The sequence below is a fragment of the Erinaceus europaeus genome, chromosome 19, assembly GCF_950295315.1.
Source record: "Erinaceus europaeus chromosome 19, mEriEur2.1, whole genome shotgun sequence".
NCBI lineage: Eukaryota > Metazoa > Chordata > Mammalia > Eulipotyphla > Erinaceidae > Erinaceus > Erinaceus europaeus.
This window is the reverse complement of record NC_080180.1, coordinates 39,570,014-39,588,263: the sequence shown is the minus strand read 5'-3', so window position 1 is coordinate 39,588,263 and position 18,250 is coordinate 39,570,014. Positions and strand designations below refer to the sequence as shown.

Here is an 18,250-nt window from a genome sequence, read left to right as displayed (position 1 = left end):
AATATACTGCATTCTTAATCAATAATAAAAAATTGTCATATTATCAATCATATTTCAAGAAGGAAATTTAAAGAGGTAAATGATTTTTGTATCACAGCACAAGCAACAGGACATTAACAAAATGTAGGAAAGTAGTACAGTCACCTTAAGAAAGACTAAAGATCTTTACATTTTCTCTTCAATCATAATAATAAATTTAAAAAATGGTTACTCATATCAAGACTTGAATATGATACAAATGTATTTTGACTATTTTTGTGTGAGGTGAGATAAAGATATCCTCAAATCTTATCTAATCATAAAAAAATACAGTTAACTGCATATTTTAGCTGTAGAGTAGAAGACTGAGGAATCAAACTAAACATGGAAATTTCATGTAAATCATCCAGAGGTTTTTTTTTTTTCCCTTTTGGCTCTAAAGGATGTAAAAAGCTGAAACATGCCACCTTACTTCACTTTGCAAGTTTAGCATTTGAATTTCAGCCAATGTCAGATTTGTGTGGAGAAGCTTTAAACTAGTCAGTTATGGATAATGTTTTGATTCACTGTCATTCAAAATACGACAGAAATATTCAAGCCAGTATTATCAGCCTCAAAAGTAAATAGTCGAGGGAGGGAGAGGAAGATGGCGGCCTGAGAAGTTGCTGGCAGCGAGCGCTCTGACGGCATCGTCGGCAACGGTAGGATTTTCGCCAGTTAATAAGGGGTGACACCAAAGAGTGGGTACAATTTAATTTGGGTTAAGAATTAGAGTAAAGGTGACACGGACTAGCGGGGCTCCAGAATTCCCAGGGCGCCGGGCAAGGAGAGTGCGCCGGGCATTGTCCTCCGCCCTCCCAGGAAGGCGGCTCCTCAGCTGGTTGCAGAGCGCGGCGGGCAGAGGACCCGGAGAGAGCACTTTAGCTCGGGGGCTTCCTCTTGGGAGAATCCAGGGTCCACCGTGACCCTGAGAGCAGATCCAAAGACTTCTTGAGTATAGCTCTCATTGGATCAAAGGATTTGGAGCTAGTTTTCATTTTTGAGAAATCCTTTAAAAAAGTCTGGAGGGGGGGGTTTCCCGGAAGATGGCGGACAAAGGAGAAGTGGCTAGCCTTTGAGCTCCGGACACATCTCGTGTAAACAATAGGATTTTCTGCCTTTAGCAGGCCAGCCAATAATGGGCCACAGCAGTCATACCAAAGAGCTGTCTATAACTTAATTTGGGTTAAGAATTAGAGTAGGGGAAAAAAATTCTTTTTTCTTCCTTTTAATTTTCAAGCATACATCCTTCCCGCCGCTCCCCCCCCCCCCCCACCATAAGCAGTGCCTGGGACCAGCTACTAGCAGGATACCCCATACCACCAAACAGGGTTTTTTTTTTTTTATTTTTTTTTAAACTCACTGATAACACATTTGGGAAGTTCCTCGCACTGCTCTTTAATTACAACCCTTCTTCTTATATTCTCCCTTTTCTCTCTCTTATCTCTCTCTATCTCTTTTTTTTAATTTTTATTATTATTATTTTTTTTTTTATCTTGTCATACACTTCTTTCTTCTTTGCCTTTCTGAATTTGTGAATTACTTTGGGGAAGAAATCTGACCCAGAGTGGACTCTCTATGTGTGTATCTCTGCTCTAGTTCCCTTTACACTCTTGTTACCCTAGAATATACACTGGATAGTAGATTTTCATAACTGTCTATTCTTGCTATCCTCTCTTTCTTTTCTCTTTCTTCACTGGGATTTGGTTACTATTTTTTCACGGACTGGAGAAATTGTTTGGCTAACTGGCAATGATTAAACTCCTTCAATACTTACTTCAGTTGCTACTGTAATTCCGGAGGTTGGTGAGTGCAATTGTCATAAAGGTATTTAGTACAGTGTTACTTGTGCTCAAAACACAACAACTGAGGAACAACAGAGCATTAAAAAAAAAAAAAAAGAGAGAAACACATAAATAAAAAAAATGGGTAGATTAAAAACAAATAAAACTGCTACCCCAATGAATGAAGACAAGAGCCCAGAAGAAACCATAAATCAGTCAGAAGTAACCATAGATAAGAAAAGTATGCAAGCAATAATAAACTTATTAATCACAGAAATGAAAACAACATTGGAGGAAAGGAATGGCAGTATTAGGGAAACAACAGTTGAGACACCCAAGGAAAATACTGATTATCTTGAGACAATTAGAGAACTGAAAGCTGAAATAGCGGTAATGAAGAAAGAAGCTGAGGCAAGGGAAAGCAGACTAACAGAAGCAGAAAACAGAATTAGTCAGACAGAGGATGAGTTAGAGAAAACTAAGAAAGAGGTGAAAGAGCTTAAAAAGAGATTGAGAGACACTGAAAACAACAACAGAGACATATGGGATGATCTCAAAAGAAGTAACATTCGTATAATTGGCCTGCCAGAGGAAGAAAGAGAGGAAGGGGAAGCAAACATTCTAGAGGAAATAATACAAGAAAATTTCCCAGAACTGAATAACAGAAAGGATATCAAGGTACAAGAGGCCCAGAGAGTACCAAACAGAATCAACCCAGACCTGAAAACACCAAGACACATCATAGTCACAATGAGAAGAAGTAAGGATAAAGAAAGGATCCTAAAGGCTGCAAGAGAGAAACAAAAAGTCACATACAGGGGAAAACCCATAAGACTTTCTGCAGATTTCTCCACTCAAACTCTAAAAGCCAGAAGGGAGTGGCAAGATATCTATCGAGCCCTGAATGAAAAAGGGTTTCAACCAAGGATAATATATCCTGCTAGACTTTCATTCAAGCTAGACGGAGGGATCAAAACCTTCTTAGACAAACAACAGTTAAAGGAGGCAACTATCACCAAGCCGGCCCTGAAAGAGGTACTAAAAGACCTCTTATAAACAAGAACATCACTATAATACTTGTAATATATCAGAGTAAACAAATCGTTTTTTAGAACAATGGCACTACAATACATTAAATCCATAATATCAATAAATGTCAATGGCTTAAACTCACCCATCAAAAGGCACAGGGTGGGGGGATGGATCAGAAAACATAACCCAACCATATGCTGCTTGCAAGAATCCCATCTGTCACAACAAGATAAACACAGACTTAAAGTGAAAGGATGGAAAACTATCATACAGGCTAACGGTCCACAAAAAAGGGCAGGAACAGCCATTCTCATCTCAGACACGATAGATTTTAAATTAAATAAAGTAATAAAAGATAGGCAAGGACATTACATAATGATTAGAGGATCAATCAGCCAAGAAGACTTAACAATTATTAACATCTATGCACCCAACGAGGGACCATCTAAATACATTAAACACCTACTGAAAGAATTTCAAAAATACATCAATAGTAATACAATAATAGTGGGAGACTTCAATACCCCACTCTCACACTTAGACAGATCAACAAAGCAGAGAACCAATAAAGATACAAGAGAATTGAATGAAGAGATTGACAGACTAGACCTCTTGGACATTTTCAGACTCCTCCACCCCAAAAAACTGGAATACACCTTCTTTTCAAATCCACATAACACATACTCAAGGATAGACCACATGTTAGGCCACAAAGACAGCATCAATAAATTCAAGAGCATTGAAATCATCCCAAGTATCTTCTCAGACCACAGTGGAGTAAAACTAACTTTTAACAACAAACGGAAAATTATTAAAAGACATAGAATTTGGAAACTAAACAACATGCTCCTTAAGAACCACTGGGTCAGAGACTCACTCAAACAGGAAATTCAAATGTTCCTGGAAACTAATGAAAATGAAGACACAACCTATCAAAATATTTGGGACACAGCGAAAGCAGTACTGAGAGGGAAACTTATAGCCATACAATCACATATTAAACACCAAGAAGAAGCCCAAATGAACGACCTTACTAGACACCTCAAGGACTTAGAGGAAGAGGAACAAAGGAACCCTAAAGCAACCAGAAGGACAGAAATCACTAAAGTTAGAGCAGAAATAAACAACATCGAAAATAAAAGAACCATACAAAAGATCAATGAAGCCAAATGTTGGTTCTTTGAAAGATTAAACAAAATTGACAAACCCCTAGCCAGACTCACCAAACAAAAAAGAGAGAAGACTCAAATTAATAGAATTGTAAACGATGCAGGAGATATCACAACTGACACCACAGAAATCCAGAGAATTCTGCGAAACTTCTATAAAGAACTATATGCCACCAAGCTAGAGAATCTGGAAGAAATGGAACAATTCCTAGAAACCTATGCACTTCCAAAACTGAACCAAGAAGAACTACAAAATCTAAATGCACCAATCACAGACAAAGAAATTGAAACCGTTATTAAGAATCTCCCCAACAACAAAAGTCCTGGACCAGATGGCTTCACAAATGAATTCTACAAAACTTTCAGGAAACAGTTAATGCCCATACTTCTTAAGCTATTCCATAAGATTGAAGAAACAGGAATACTCCCTTCCACCTTTTATGAAGCCAACATCACCCTGATACCAAAAGCTGATAGGGACAGAACAAAAAAGGAAAACTACAGACCAATATCTCTGATGAACATAGATGCCAAAATATTAAACAAGATCTTGGCCAACCGGATACAGCAACACATCAAAAAGATTGTTCATCATGACCAAGTGGGATTCATCCCAGGAATGCAAGGCTGGTTCAACATCCGTAAATCAATCAATGTCATTCATCACATCAATAAAAGCAAAGCCAAAAACCACATGATTATCTCAATAGATGCAGAGAAAGCCTTTGACAAAATCCAACACCCATTCATGCTCAAAACTCTACAGAAAATGGGAATAGATGGGAAATTCCTCAAGATAGTGGAGTCTATATATAGCAAACCTACAGCCAACATCATACTCAATGGAGAGAAGCTGAAAGCATTCCCCCTCAGATCGGGGACTAGACAGGGCTGTCCACTGTCACCGTTACTCTTCAACATAGTATTGGAAGTTCTTGCCATAGCAATCAGGCAAGAGAAAGAAATCAAAGGGATACAGATTGGAAGGGAAGAAGTCAAGCTCTCACTATTTGCAGATGATATGATAGTATACATAGAAAGACCTAAAGAATCCAGTAGAAAATTACTGGAAGTTGTTAGGCAATATAGCAAGGTATCAGGCTACAAAATCAATGTACAAAAATCAGTGGCATTTCTTTATGCAAACACTAAATCTGAAGAAGAAGACATCCAGAAATCACTCCCATTTACTGTTTCAGCAAAATCAATCAAATACCTAGGAATAAAGTTGACCAAAGAAGTGAAAGACTTGTATACTGAAAACTATGAGTCGCTACTCAAGGAGATAGAAACTGATACCAAGAAATGGAAAGATATCCCATGCTCATGGATTGGAAGAATAAATATCATCAAAATGAATATTCTCCCCAGAGCCATATACAAATTTAATGCAATACCCATCAAAGTTCCACCAGGCTTCTTTAAGAGAATAGAACAAACGCTACAATCATTTATCTGGAACCTGAAAACACCTAGAATTGCCAAAACCATCTTAAGGAAAAGAAACAGAAATGGAGGCATCACACTCCCAGACCTTAAACTATATTATAAAGCCATCATCATCAAAACAGCATGGTACTGGAACAAAAATAGGCATACAGACCAGTGGAACAGAATTGAAAGCCCAGAAGTAAATCCCAACACCTATGGGCATCTAGTCTTTGATAAGGGGGCCCAAAGGATTAAATGGAAAAAGGAGGCTCTCTTCAATAAATGGTGCTGGGAAAACTGGGTTGAAACATGCAGAAGAATGAAATTGAACCACTTTATCTCACCAGAAACAAAAATCAACTCCAAATGGATCAAAGACCTAGATGTCAGACCAGAAACAATCAAATACTTAGAGGAAAACATTGGTAAAACACTTTCCCACATACACCTCAAGGACATCTTTGATGAATCAAACCCAATTGCAAGGAAGACCAAAGCAGAAACAAACCAATGGGACTACATCAAATTGAAAAGCTTCTGCACATCCAAAGAAACTATTAAACAAACAGAGAGACCCCTCACAGAATGGGAGAAGATCTTCACATGCCAGACATCAGACAAGAAACTAATCACCAAAATATATAAAGAGCTCAGCAAACTCAGCCGCAAAAAAGCAAATGACCCCATCCAAAAATGGGCAGAGGAAATGAACAAAACATTCACCACAGAGGAGATCCAAAAGGCTAACAAACATATGAAAAACTGCTCTAGGTCACTGATTATCAGAGAAATGCAAATCAAGACAACACTAAGATACCACCTCACTCCTGTAAGAATGGCATACATCAAAAAGGACAGCAGCAACAAATGCTGGAGAGGATGTGGGGACAGAGGAACCCTTTTACATTGCTGGTGGGAATGTAAATTGGTACAGCCTCTGTGGAGAGCAGTCTGGAAAACTCTCAGAAGGCTAGACATGGACCTTCCATATGACCCAATAATTCCTCTCCTGGGGTTATACCCCAAGGACTCCATAACACCCAACCAAAAAGAGGTGTGTACTCCTATGTTCATAGCAGCACAATTCATAATAGCTAAAACCTGGAAGCAACCCAGGTGCCCAACAACAGATGAGTGGCTGAGAAAGCTGTGGTATATATACACAATGGAATACTATGCAGCTATCAAGAACAATGAACCCACCTTCTCTGACCCATCTTGGACAGAGCTAGAAGGAATTATGTTAAGTGAATTAAGTCAGAAAGATAAAGATGAGTATGGGATGATCCCACTCATCAACAGAAGCTGACTAAGAAGATCTGAAAGGGAAACTAAAAGCAGGACCTGATCAAATTGTAAGTAGGGCACCAAAGTAAAAACCCAGTGGTGAGGGGTAGGCATGTAGCTTCCTGGGCCAGTGGGGGGTGGAAGTGGGCGGGAGGGATGGGTCACAGTCCTTTGGTGGTGGGAATGGTGTTTATGTACACTCCTAGCAAAATGTAGACATATAAATCAGTAGTTAATTAATATGAGAGGGGGAAATCAATTGTATGTCTCAAAGTTTCTCAAAAGACAAACTGAATCTTTTTAATATATAGGCTATGTATTTGATATGCGGACTCTCTCAAAAGCCTAGACCAAGTAGATTAGAAGCTTCCAATAGCACAGCTATATACAAGATACTGGGTACTGTCCAGGAAACCATAACAAAGGGACTTTTCAAAGTTAACCCAATTAACAAATAATGTGATGATAATATTAACTATCGATTGTCTTTTTGAACCCTAAGACAGCAGGAACCTCACATCTTCACTATAGAGCCCCTACTTCCCCCAGTCCTGGAACCCTTGGATAGGGCCCACTTTCCCGTATGCATCTCCCAATCCAAACCAAACAACATTGCATCTGCCGATCACAAACTAACCAAAGCAACGATTGCTACCTCAACATGCTTCACCCCAGAATGTATCCAGAGACTTCACGTGTGGAATGACAACCCTTCAGCTTCATTACTCGGGTGAGACCTTTCCGTTAATAGTACACTCTAATTTCATCTCAGGTAGTTCACTTTCCAACAAAGTCCCATAACCTAGATATACACCAGTTTCTGTGAGAGAGAGCTTATGTGCACACGTATCCATAAACTACTGCAAAATATATACCTGAAAGCAGGACTACACTAGAGTTTGCAGTGAGTACCTCCCTAACACTTCCTCTCCACTATTCCAAGCTTGGGATCCATGATTGCTCAACAAATTGTTTGGCTTCATATGTTAACTCTCTTTTCAATCACCAGGTTCCAGATGCCACCAGGATGCTGGTTAGGCTTCCCTGGATTGAAGACCCCACCAATGTGTCCTGGAGCTCAGCTTCTCCAGAGTCACACCCTACTAGGGAAAGAGAGAGGCAGACTGGGGGTATGGACCGACCAGTCAACGCCCATGTTCAGCGGGGAAGTAATTACAGAAGCCAGACCTTCTACCTTCTGCATCCCTCAACGACCCTGAGTCCATGCTCCCAGAGGGATAGAGAATGGGAAAGCTATCAGGGGAGGGGGTGGGTTATGGGGATTGGGTGTTGGGAATTGTGTGGAGTTGTACCCCTCCTACCTTATGCTTTTGTTCACTAATCCTTTCTTAAATAAAAAATTAAAAAAAAAAAAAGTAAATAGTCTGACTTATACAGAAGACTCAGAGAGGTAAAGATAGAAAACAGCCTGGAAAAGTTAGGATGTTTATGCACTATTCTGCCTCCAGAATTTGTAAGGACTCAATTTCATTTCTTCAATAATGGGAAGTATAGGGGGAAAAGGTACATTACAGAGATTTGAGGTCAAGTTGAATAATCGTTTCAGCCCCTCCGTTTATATACTGTAAATTACTACTATATTACATGTTGATCTTTCAATTTGATTAAGACCCTCTGTAAAACAAAAATCAGTGTGAAATAAACTATTTCTTAACATGGTCTCTCCCATTTTCTCAGATAAGTATCAGACAAGCTACTGTAAAAGGGTAGATTACATAAGGCATATTAAGATTCGGTTATGCATAAAACCTTTTTCAGTATTAAGTCAGAGCAGGACAAAAGGTGAAGTCACTAATGCAAGTATTAAGAAAATGAAACAAAGTCACAGTTGTTAATTATGCTGGGAAAACAAATCACAGTTTGCCACATTTGTAGAAAATCTTTTTTTGAATAAGGAAATTACTCAAAAGGAAATTTTCTATATTGTTTCTGAGGTTGTAATGTTAGGAATGTATGTGCATACATTTACAATACGTGAAGTATTTAGCACAATGGAAATAGAGAGCCTTACTCTTTTAAAATAAGATGCAAGTTTTACCCTGGGTGTCAAAGAATGCATGGCATTCTTTGGGTGGCAATTATGAACAAAGAGAAAGGGGGAAATGGCTCTAAGCAGCAAAAACCATTGCTGCAACTTATGAGAATTAAAAATAAATAAAATTTGTATCATAATAGGATTTAATGATGATTATTTTGATCACTGTTCTATACATGTATGAATTACATTACATAGCATTTTTCCATATAATGGAATTTATCTCCAAGTTAAAAAAAAAATTTGCCATAGTTCTCTATTGTAGAACATAGACAAAAAGAAAAAAAAAGGGAAATACATAGTTTGTAGCCTAATTTGATACCACATGTACCTAGTAAGTTCATCACAATGAGGTTTTAAATTAAACTTGTTGAGAGCAAATTTAAGGTTTCATTACATTGATGACATGACATTTGTTATCTTCAAGACCTTACATCAAATCTTTAAGATAAAAAATATTATAAACATTTGAAGGTATCAGCTTAGTACTTTATAATATTTGGAATTCTTCCTGAAAAAATTCATCCAGGTACACATAGGTACTTTAACTTCTGGTAATAAGTAAAATGACCAGCTATAAATGCTAAATAATCATTTTAATGGCTTAAATAAATGAGTTCATTATCTTTAATTTCACAATGAGGTATATTTGTTTTCTAAAGAAAATTATTTGTAACATGAAGCTACTTTTTCAGCAGAAAAAAAAAATTCTACCCTTAAGATAGGCCTTACAACCTTATCTGTGATGTTTTTCATACAACTTTTATCTTAAGCCTTCTGAAGACAGCTGGTATTCAATATAATTGTCTAAGGCATAGGCTGTCAACTGTATACTCCTTTAAGAATCTTTATGCTGTTTCCTGGTGTTTCTAGATAATCAAGAAGTTGTCATTATCACTTTGTTTACTTGTATAATTAAACTGATGTTTGGCTCAAGATATCTACCAAAGGGCAATACAAAAGAAATAAAGAAAAAAAGAAACAAACAAAAGATATACACATATTCTCAAGTTTCTATTAACGATATGCACCACGATGCTGTTGAAATGTATATACATCTTTTAAAACATGAGAGTGAAAAATGTTTCTTTTGGCAAACTGTCATCCTCTCTTTTAGAAAGGGTGAGGCTAACCCATTCAGACATATATAGTGGACTGTTACACTTGTCCTTGCACACTTGTTTGCTTTGTTTTTTACACAACTATTTCCTGTCCAATGTTATTCTGTACCTGCCATTCACCACCAGTTAGGGGTTATTCATAGTCTATATTTTTCTTGTCACTCACCATAAATGAAGTGTAGATTAGATAATATTGATCATTTCAGTGTATTGCAATGTGTCAAGAATAGTACGAACAGATTATGAAATAATACTTTATGCCCATTAAATCACTACTGTTAACTCTAGTCTACCTGGTAGGACTGTAAACAATTTATATGGAAAAATGTCACCAATCTTCAAAATCCTCTTGAAAAGTAACTAATAAGCGTTATTAGTCTAAGTTACTTTTCCCTAACATTTAGGAAACTACTAAGCTATTTTTTAAATATTGTATTTATTTGTTTATTTTATTTTTAAAGATTTTACTTATTAATGAGAAAGATAGGAGGAGAGAGAGAAAGAGCCAGACATCACTCTGGTACATGTGCTGCTGGGGATTGAACTCAAGACCTCATGCTTGAGGGTCTAGTTTCTTAGCCACTGTGCCACCATTTTATTTATTTTATAATGAGTGATACAGAGAAAATAATACAGAAAGACCAGAACACTCTTCAGTTCTGGCTTATGGTGTTGCTGGAGATTGAACCTGGGAACTCAGAGACTCAGGCATGAAAGTCTTTTGCATAACCATTATGCTGTTTCCCCAGTCCTCAGCTATTTTTAATTAATATTACTTTAATAATATTTTTTCTAGATAGAGGTACTTAGATAAAGAGAGTAAAAGAGACTATAGCATTAAAGTTTCCATGGCAAGGTGCATACTATTTTATTATTTTATATCTACTACCTTCCACAGGTATCTGTCTTTTGTTCTCCTCTTCTAGATCTTCTATGTATTTTTAAGTAGTTATTTGTTTTTAAAATTTTAAATATCAAGGCAATTGGCTTTCTTTAGAGAACGTTTACTTCTGGTCACAGAGTAAATAGATGACTACTAATGAATTAACAAATCATTAGTGAGCAAGTGTAACAGATTGCATCTTGCTCTCGGCACGTACCAGTACACAGATGTATTATATCCTCTTACTCCTTTCTGCAAGAGATGGTCATGGAGAAAATGGGATTGATTAATAATTTGTATCTATCCTTTTGACCTATCTCCTGGTACAAGGAATGTTAAACTAAGAGTTTACCAAATAGGGCGATACTGTTTAATGGGGGAACCTTAAAATTATATAAGGGTGGATGTTCAGCTTCACAGGGCTGGGGTTAAGGGGATGAAATGGAACATAGTCTTTCGTTGGTGGGGATGATGTTTATGTACACTCCTATATATTTGTAGTCTTATAAATCACTAATTAATATGAGAGGGGAAATTTATTGAATGTCTCAAACTTTTAAAAGCATGACTGAGTCTTTTTAATATATAGGTTGAGTCTTTGATATGTTAACTCTCTTAAATGCTTACACCAGTGAGAACAGAAGCAACTGGTGGCACAGCTATATACAAATGTCAAAGGACATGAATTTTGGTGATGTACAGTAAATCTTAACAAAGGGATTTTTTCAAAGTTAACCCAATTGCCAAACAATGTGATTAGAACAATAACTAGCTATTGATTCTTAAACCCTAAGAAAGCAGGAAACTTCTACTTCCTCTATAAAGCCTATATTTCCCCAGTCCTGAAACTTCTAGGGTGGGGCTCACTTTCCTGCATGCTTCTTTCAGTTCATACCAAATGATATTACATCCACTGATCCTAACCTAATCAATGCAATGAGTATCACCTCAGCATGCTTCACTTCAGACTGTGCCCAGAGACATAAGGCATGGAATGTCAACCCTTCACCCTAATTACTCTGGTGAGAGCTTTCGTTTCAAAGGATTCTCTAATTCTATTTTAGGAGGTTCACTTCCTAGCAAAGTTGCAAAACCTAGATATAGACCAGGTCCCATGAGATAGAGCCTATGTTAACATGTATCCATAAATTAGGACAGAATATATACCTGACAGCAAAAGTACACATTAGTCTGCAGTGAATCAGTATAAAGCTCATAATGAAATAGTGTCTACATAAACTTAGATACCCTCCTTGCCTACTTCCTAATTCACTTTCCTCACTCATTCCAAAGCTAACCTTATCAAAGCAAGACTGCAAAATCTGAATAAGGGCAAGAGACTAGCATGCTTTAATGATGACTCTTTAGTCGCTATCAGTCCAACACCATCAGCTGGGGCCCTATTCGGGGAGTCCTGAGATTCTCAAACAGACATGATGGGCGTAGACCTCTAATAAATCCCTCTCTCCATTGTTACTGGTCATTTCTATCAGGAACAAAACAATAGACTCCTTTGTGGACCCCCATAGGACCTTGCCCTCAACTTAAATCAACAATAGAAGAAATTGTTCCATCCTCTGAAGGGAAGATGGACAACATATTCTATCGCTACACCTGAGGAAGATGGGTCAATATTGGGGTAGCTTGGAATGTTTCCACTGATGGACACAGAATGTGAGGTCCGATCTATAGGGATGTAGAGGTCACATAGGCTCCTAAGCTGAATATGGGCCCCAGATTACCTCAAATTGATGGGGTTTACAGTCAACAATATTTATACCCCTTTCCCATAATAGCTACTCTCTTCCCTGAGATTTCTGGTCCTTTTGCCAGCCATGACATTATCTCCCCAGACAATAACTTTGATCCACTGGCATATCAGATTTCAGGCTCCGGGGAAAAATGAAAAAACAAAAACAAACAAACAAAAAAACTAGTATAGCCACAGGCCCTTTGGAATATGACTAAAATATGCCTACTAGCTATCTACAAAATGGAGACCCCCTCAACTCTTCATCTGCACTACTCTAGCCTTTAGGTCCATGATTGGTCAACAACTTGCTTGTCTTTGCATGTTAACTCTCTTCAGCCACCAGGTTCCAGATGCTAGCATGATGGCAACCAGACTTCCCTGGACAGACGACCCCACCAATGTGTCCTGGAGCTCTGATTCCCCAGAGCTCTGTCCCACTAGGGAAAGAAAGACAGGCTGGGAGTATGGATCAACCTGTCAATACCCATGTCCAGTGGGGAAGCAATCACAGAATCCAGACCTTCCACCTTCTGCACCCATAATGACCCTGGTTCCATACCCAAAGAGGGTTAAAGAATAGAAAAGCTATCAGGGGAGGGGAGGGGATACAGATATGGAGTTCTGGTGGTGGGAATTGTGTGGAGTTGTAGAGTTGTACCCCTCTTATTCTATGGTTTAGTCAACTCCTTTTTATAAATTATATATATATATGGCAAAGCCACCAAACTTTTGAGAATCATTTCTATATAATGGGATTAATTCTACATCTGGATGAACAGTCACAGTAAAGAGCTCTTTAATCAGCCAGACAACTGTCTGATTTGAACTCTTGTCCCACACTGAACACTTTGTATACCCTGAGCTTCAGACTATCTGTTATTCTTAACTTCTCCTGTCATGTCAGCTCTTTGGTATCCATCTAAATTTCATTTCTATTTACTTGTCCCCATTTTCATCAGATATATGTAATTATCTACATAGCAGTACTTCAATAAAAATTTGTTGTTTTACTGTTTCTGAATATACGCATTATTGTGGGGACATGGTGGGTTGAGCCTGATTGGAACTCCAGATACCTCTCTGTGAGGACAGAAGGCATTCACCTATAAGCCTCCTCAACCCTCCCTGACCTCCATCTTGTTAGTCCCTAGTTAGAGGCTGCAACCGTTCCCTCTCCACCTGATCTGGATAAACGTGATTTGCTTAATGGAATGTGGAGAAACCCGAAGGGCCCCATCCTCGTTCTTAAGTCCCATACCCCGGGTAAGGGAAAGTCAAGAGCCGTAGTTGTTAGAAGTAAGCTAGTGTCTAAAATTATCTAATTGGTTCTTGCTATCAAACTTTTGCCCCTATTCAGCTTGTTGCCCCAGCACCCGGCTTATTTTTATCCATATAAAACCTGCCTTTTTCTTCAATAAATGCACTATCCCCTACCATAGTGTCCAGAGTCGTCACTGTACATTCATCCCCACCGTGGCCTGTTCTTCTCTTCCTCTATGACACCTCTCTCTGCTGGCCAAAGGAGTGGTGGATGTGGGTTGGTCAAGGCAGGCCTTCCAGAGCTTGCCTCACACATTACACGCAAAGTGTAGGCTTACAAAGGTATACAAAGCTGTGGGAAGTTAGAGTTCTAAAGTAGTTACCCTATTTTTGCTGACTTTCATCCTATATTTATTTTTTCCTCCACAATGATGCTATACAGCAATTTTAAAAACAGTGGTTATATCTTTTATCTTTCTGTTATTCCTCACATTTTTTTTTTAATGCAGTGTTGGGCTTCAAGCATGTGTGATAGATACCACTGCTCCAGACCAATTTATCACTCTTTCTTGTAAAGAAACAATGGGGAGAAAGAAAAGAAAGGGCATCACAACGATAATATTGACCCACCACACACCAAACTTTCTCCATGCCTCAGAGTACCTTCCTGATTCTAATTCCCCAGTAGTAGTACAAACATTCATTTGCTTAAGTTCTTCAGATAAAAAAAATACAGTAATTTCATTTCATACTGAGTTTCTGTGAAAAAAAAAGTCTATAGAACAATTAGCATTATATAAAAAAGTTAATTCTAAACTAAAATCTTTCACTGTCCAAAATTACATAATGAAAATGTCTGTTAAAGGATTTACTTTGTGAGGTAAAATCCTTAAACAAGTAACAGTAATAGCAAAAAGATAGCTGTGATTGTTTTTTAATGTGACTATTAAAATATTTGTTTAGATAAATTTAGCCATATTAAATAAATTTAGTTCCCAGGGAAGTTTTTATTCCAGAGACAGGAGATCTATTTCTATCATTTCTTAAAAAACTTTATAGGAAAATATACTAATATGTGATTAAGGAATAGACAGTTACTTAACTAATACCAGGGCTGAGAGTGTTGTTTGTGTAATCACAGCTAACTCTCTGCTCTGTATGACTCCAGTCAATGCTGACTGAAGCCAATAAACTAGTATAGAGAAGCTTATTTATGATTTGATAATTCTAGGTCTGGAGATTTCATGTTGGATTAACTAATATTGTTTTCTCTCAGACAGTTCCTGCAAATTAGGATATGTTTTGCTTTAAAAAGTCTTTCAAAGAGGAGATGGGCGATAGCACAATGGGTTAAGTGCAGGTGGTGCAAAGCGCAAGGACCAATACAAGGATCCTGGCTTGAGACCCAGGCTCCCCATCTGCAGGGGGGTCGCCTCACAAGTGGTGAAGCAGGTCTGCAGGTTATTTACCTTTCTCTCGCCCTCTGTCTTCCTCTCCTCTCTCCATTTCTTTCTGTCCTAGCCAAAAACAATGACATCAATAACAACAATAATAATGACAATAACCACTCACAAAAGCAAAGCTTTCCCCCTGCAGGTGGGTTCTGGGGACTCAAATCTGGGTCCGGTCCGTGCACATGGTAACATGTGCACCACCAGCCAGCACCCGGTCCCCAGCCCTGGATTTTTTTTTTTTTTTTAATGAAAGTGTCATCCAGGAAGTAGTACATGAGGGCCTGACACTACCAAAACATTTACTGCTAAAAAAAAAAAAAAAAAAACAGTGATAATGATGAATTACTTGGATTATTTTATCACTAATTATAGCTCCTTTGAAAACCTAGTTGGTCTCCTGGCTATTTATTGTAAGAGATTCACTATAATATGAATGGAAAGAACAATAATAAGAAAGGGTTTGTGAATATCAAATAAATGGCAAATATTACATTCTCTCGATCTACTTCAGAAATCTATTTCATTAAATCAGTTGCAGAAATCTCACTAGATACAAAGGATCTCAGTTATCAGAAGGCAATATCAGAAAGGAAGGAAATTCATTTGTACTCTATGGTTGAAGTTGAAATGCCAAAATTTCTCAACATTAATATAAACAGAATGAATGTAAAATGTGAAGGTTGAGGAAACATTCAACATAAAGAGTAACACAGTAAGTAGCCTTTCTTTGCTTTATTTGTGCCATGTCGGTTGAATAAGTATTAGTCTAGTTCACCAGAATTATGTAATATATATCTGATCATGACAAATATTATCCTTTTTGAATGCAAAGTACAACCATTAGTGACCAGGCAATATCAATATGCTTCCTGAAGACAGTCATATTCGACTTTCATTGTGGCTACATAAGACAGTTACTACAGATAAAATCAAATTTATTTATTCACTGCAGTTGAGGGCATTATGAGTAATTACATACTTTCCCAGGCCCAATGGATATTACTGAGACCATTTTCTCTTCAATCTAACTTATCAACAGAATAAAGTTCTTATCACAAGTCACACAAACATTTAATAATAGATAAAAGAAAATAGTTTACCTTAAAAAAGACTCATTACATATTGAAATTGAATCAAGTATAATAGAAAGATTTAAAAATAAAATTGATTAAGTCCTCCATTAAATCAATTTAGCTCTTAATTTCAAATGAAAAATAAAAGGTTATCTGCAGCAAAAAAAGGCTTCTTTATGAAAGTTAAAAAAAATGAATGAACTTACAAAATAACTGGAGTGCTTTGTCTAATCGCAGCAGGACAATTAAGGATGTTCTCTCAAAACTCTTCTTGAGTGCATTTCCTACAAAAGAAAATGAAAAAAATTGAAATAAATAAGGCTGAATTCTAAAAAGTAAGTATAAGGAGACTGAGTCTGTATAACAGGGAGACCACACAAGTGTAGGTTTATCTAAATTATAGCTACACATTATTACTGTTTGTCCCTAAGGTTATTTTTGTGCCTGTAGTCAAGTAACATGAAGTAATTTATAATTTTCTGCATAGTCCCCAAATACTGTTAAAATAGTATATATCTTCTTTTAAAAGTCACCTAAAGTCCTGTTTTCTAAAATAAAAAATCAAAATTATCTGTATAATATGACATAAAAGTTGATATACTTTATGAGATACAACAATTAAAATACTCAACACCTGCTCCAGATAGAGAGATTGAAAATCAAACTAAAATATATGCCTCAGTCTGAGACTGCTATTTCATGAAGGTATACTCTAAAGTAGAAAGAATGTTGTAAGTATAAAGAGCATGGATAAGAAAAGAAACAGCGCTTGAAGGACAGGCAATAAGAATACCATTCTAAGCTATAAACACTTTCACTCTTACATTCTTATATTCTCAACAGCAAGGCAAACGGGATATATGCACATGCCTCACTGCCTCTTGTTTGCTCATGAGTAGAATATACCTACTATCTTATCTTTTATTTGTTTTATAATCTACTTCAGTAGAAGACAAATATCACAGCAATATTGAATTCCTGATATTTGGCTTAAAGGTTAAACATGCATTAATCCATACTAATATCTGTCATTCATATCTTAGAATCTCTCCATATTTGTTTTTTGTTTTGTTTTGTTTTGTGTCTCATTGCTTGCACAAAGGCCTACCATTTCCAACAGTCATTCTCCCTGCCATCTTTTTGAGAAAAAGAGAGAGAGAGAGAGAAACATTATTTTACAAAGTTATCAGATCTCAGGAATATAGCCATGCCCAAAGATGATGTCTGCAAATCCCCAAGATAAGTGACAGAAAGGGAGAGAAGGTGAGACACCTGCAGCACCGCTCCACCACTTGTGTCACTTCCTCCCAGTTGGTGGGGACTAGGGGCTTAAAGCTGTAAAGCTGCTTTCTTTCAAACAATAACATGTGCACTCTACCAGGTGTACTACCGGCTGGCCACCATATTCTTTCTTTTTAATGTGAAAAAAAAAAATCACAAGTTACAAGGTTTTGTAACGAACAGTGCAAAGTATATTATTGTTCTTTTTTTTCTTTTAAAAAGTTTTTACTATTTTAATGAGGAAAAGAGCCAGAGCTTTACTCTGACAGATAGGATGAGCAGCATTTCACACTGTCAGCTCACATGTATAAATTCTGTTTTCTGTTTTCCTTCCTCTTCTACTTCTTCTTCTTCTCCTCCTCCCCCTCCTCCTTTTTTGCCTCTAGGGTTATTGCTGGGGTTCGGTGCCTACACTACAAATACACTGCTCCTGGAGGCCATTTTTCCCCTTCTGTTGCCCTTGTTTTTTAATTGTTGCTGTTACTATTGTTATTGCTGTAATTTTTCTTGGATAGGACAAAGAGAAATTGATAAAGGAGGGGAAGATAGAGAGGAGAAGAGAAAAACAGACGCCTGCAGACCTGCTTTACCACTTGTGAAGCAACCCCCTGTCCCTGACAGTGGGGAGTCAGCGGCACCAAGGGTCCT

The 18,250-nt window shown here is 37.4% G+C and overlaps 1 protein-coding gene across 1 annotated transcript in view; it reads right to left on the bottom strand.

Moving 5' to 3' along the window:
- Window positions 1–18,250, bottom strand: part of MARCHF1 (membrane associated ring-CH-type finger 1) — an 853,606-nt gene that overhangs the window by 552,503 nt on the left and 282,853 nt on the right. Inside the window, exon 4 of the mRNA XM_060178875.1 lies at window positions 16,528–16,605. The gene's annotated coding sequence lies outside the window, so the exon portion shown is untranslated. The remainder of the gene's footprint in view (window positions 1–16,527; window positions 16,606–18,250) is intronic.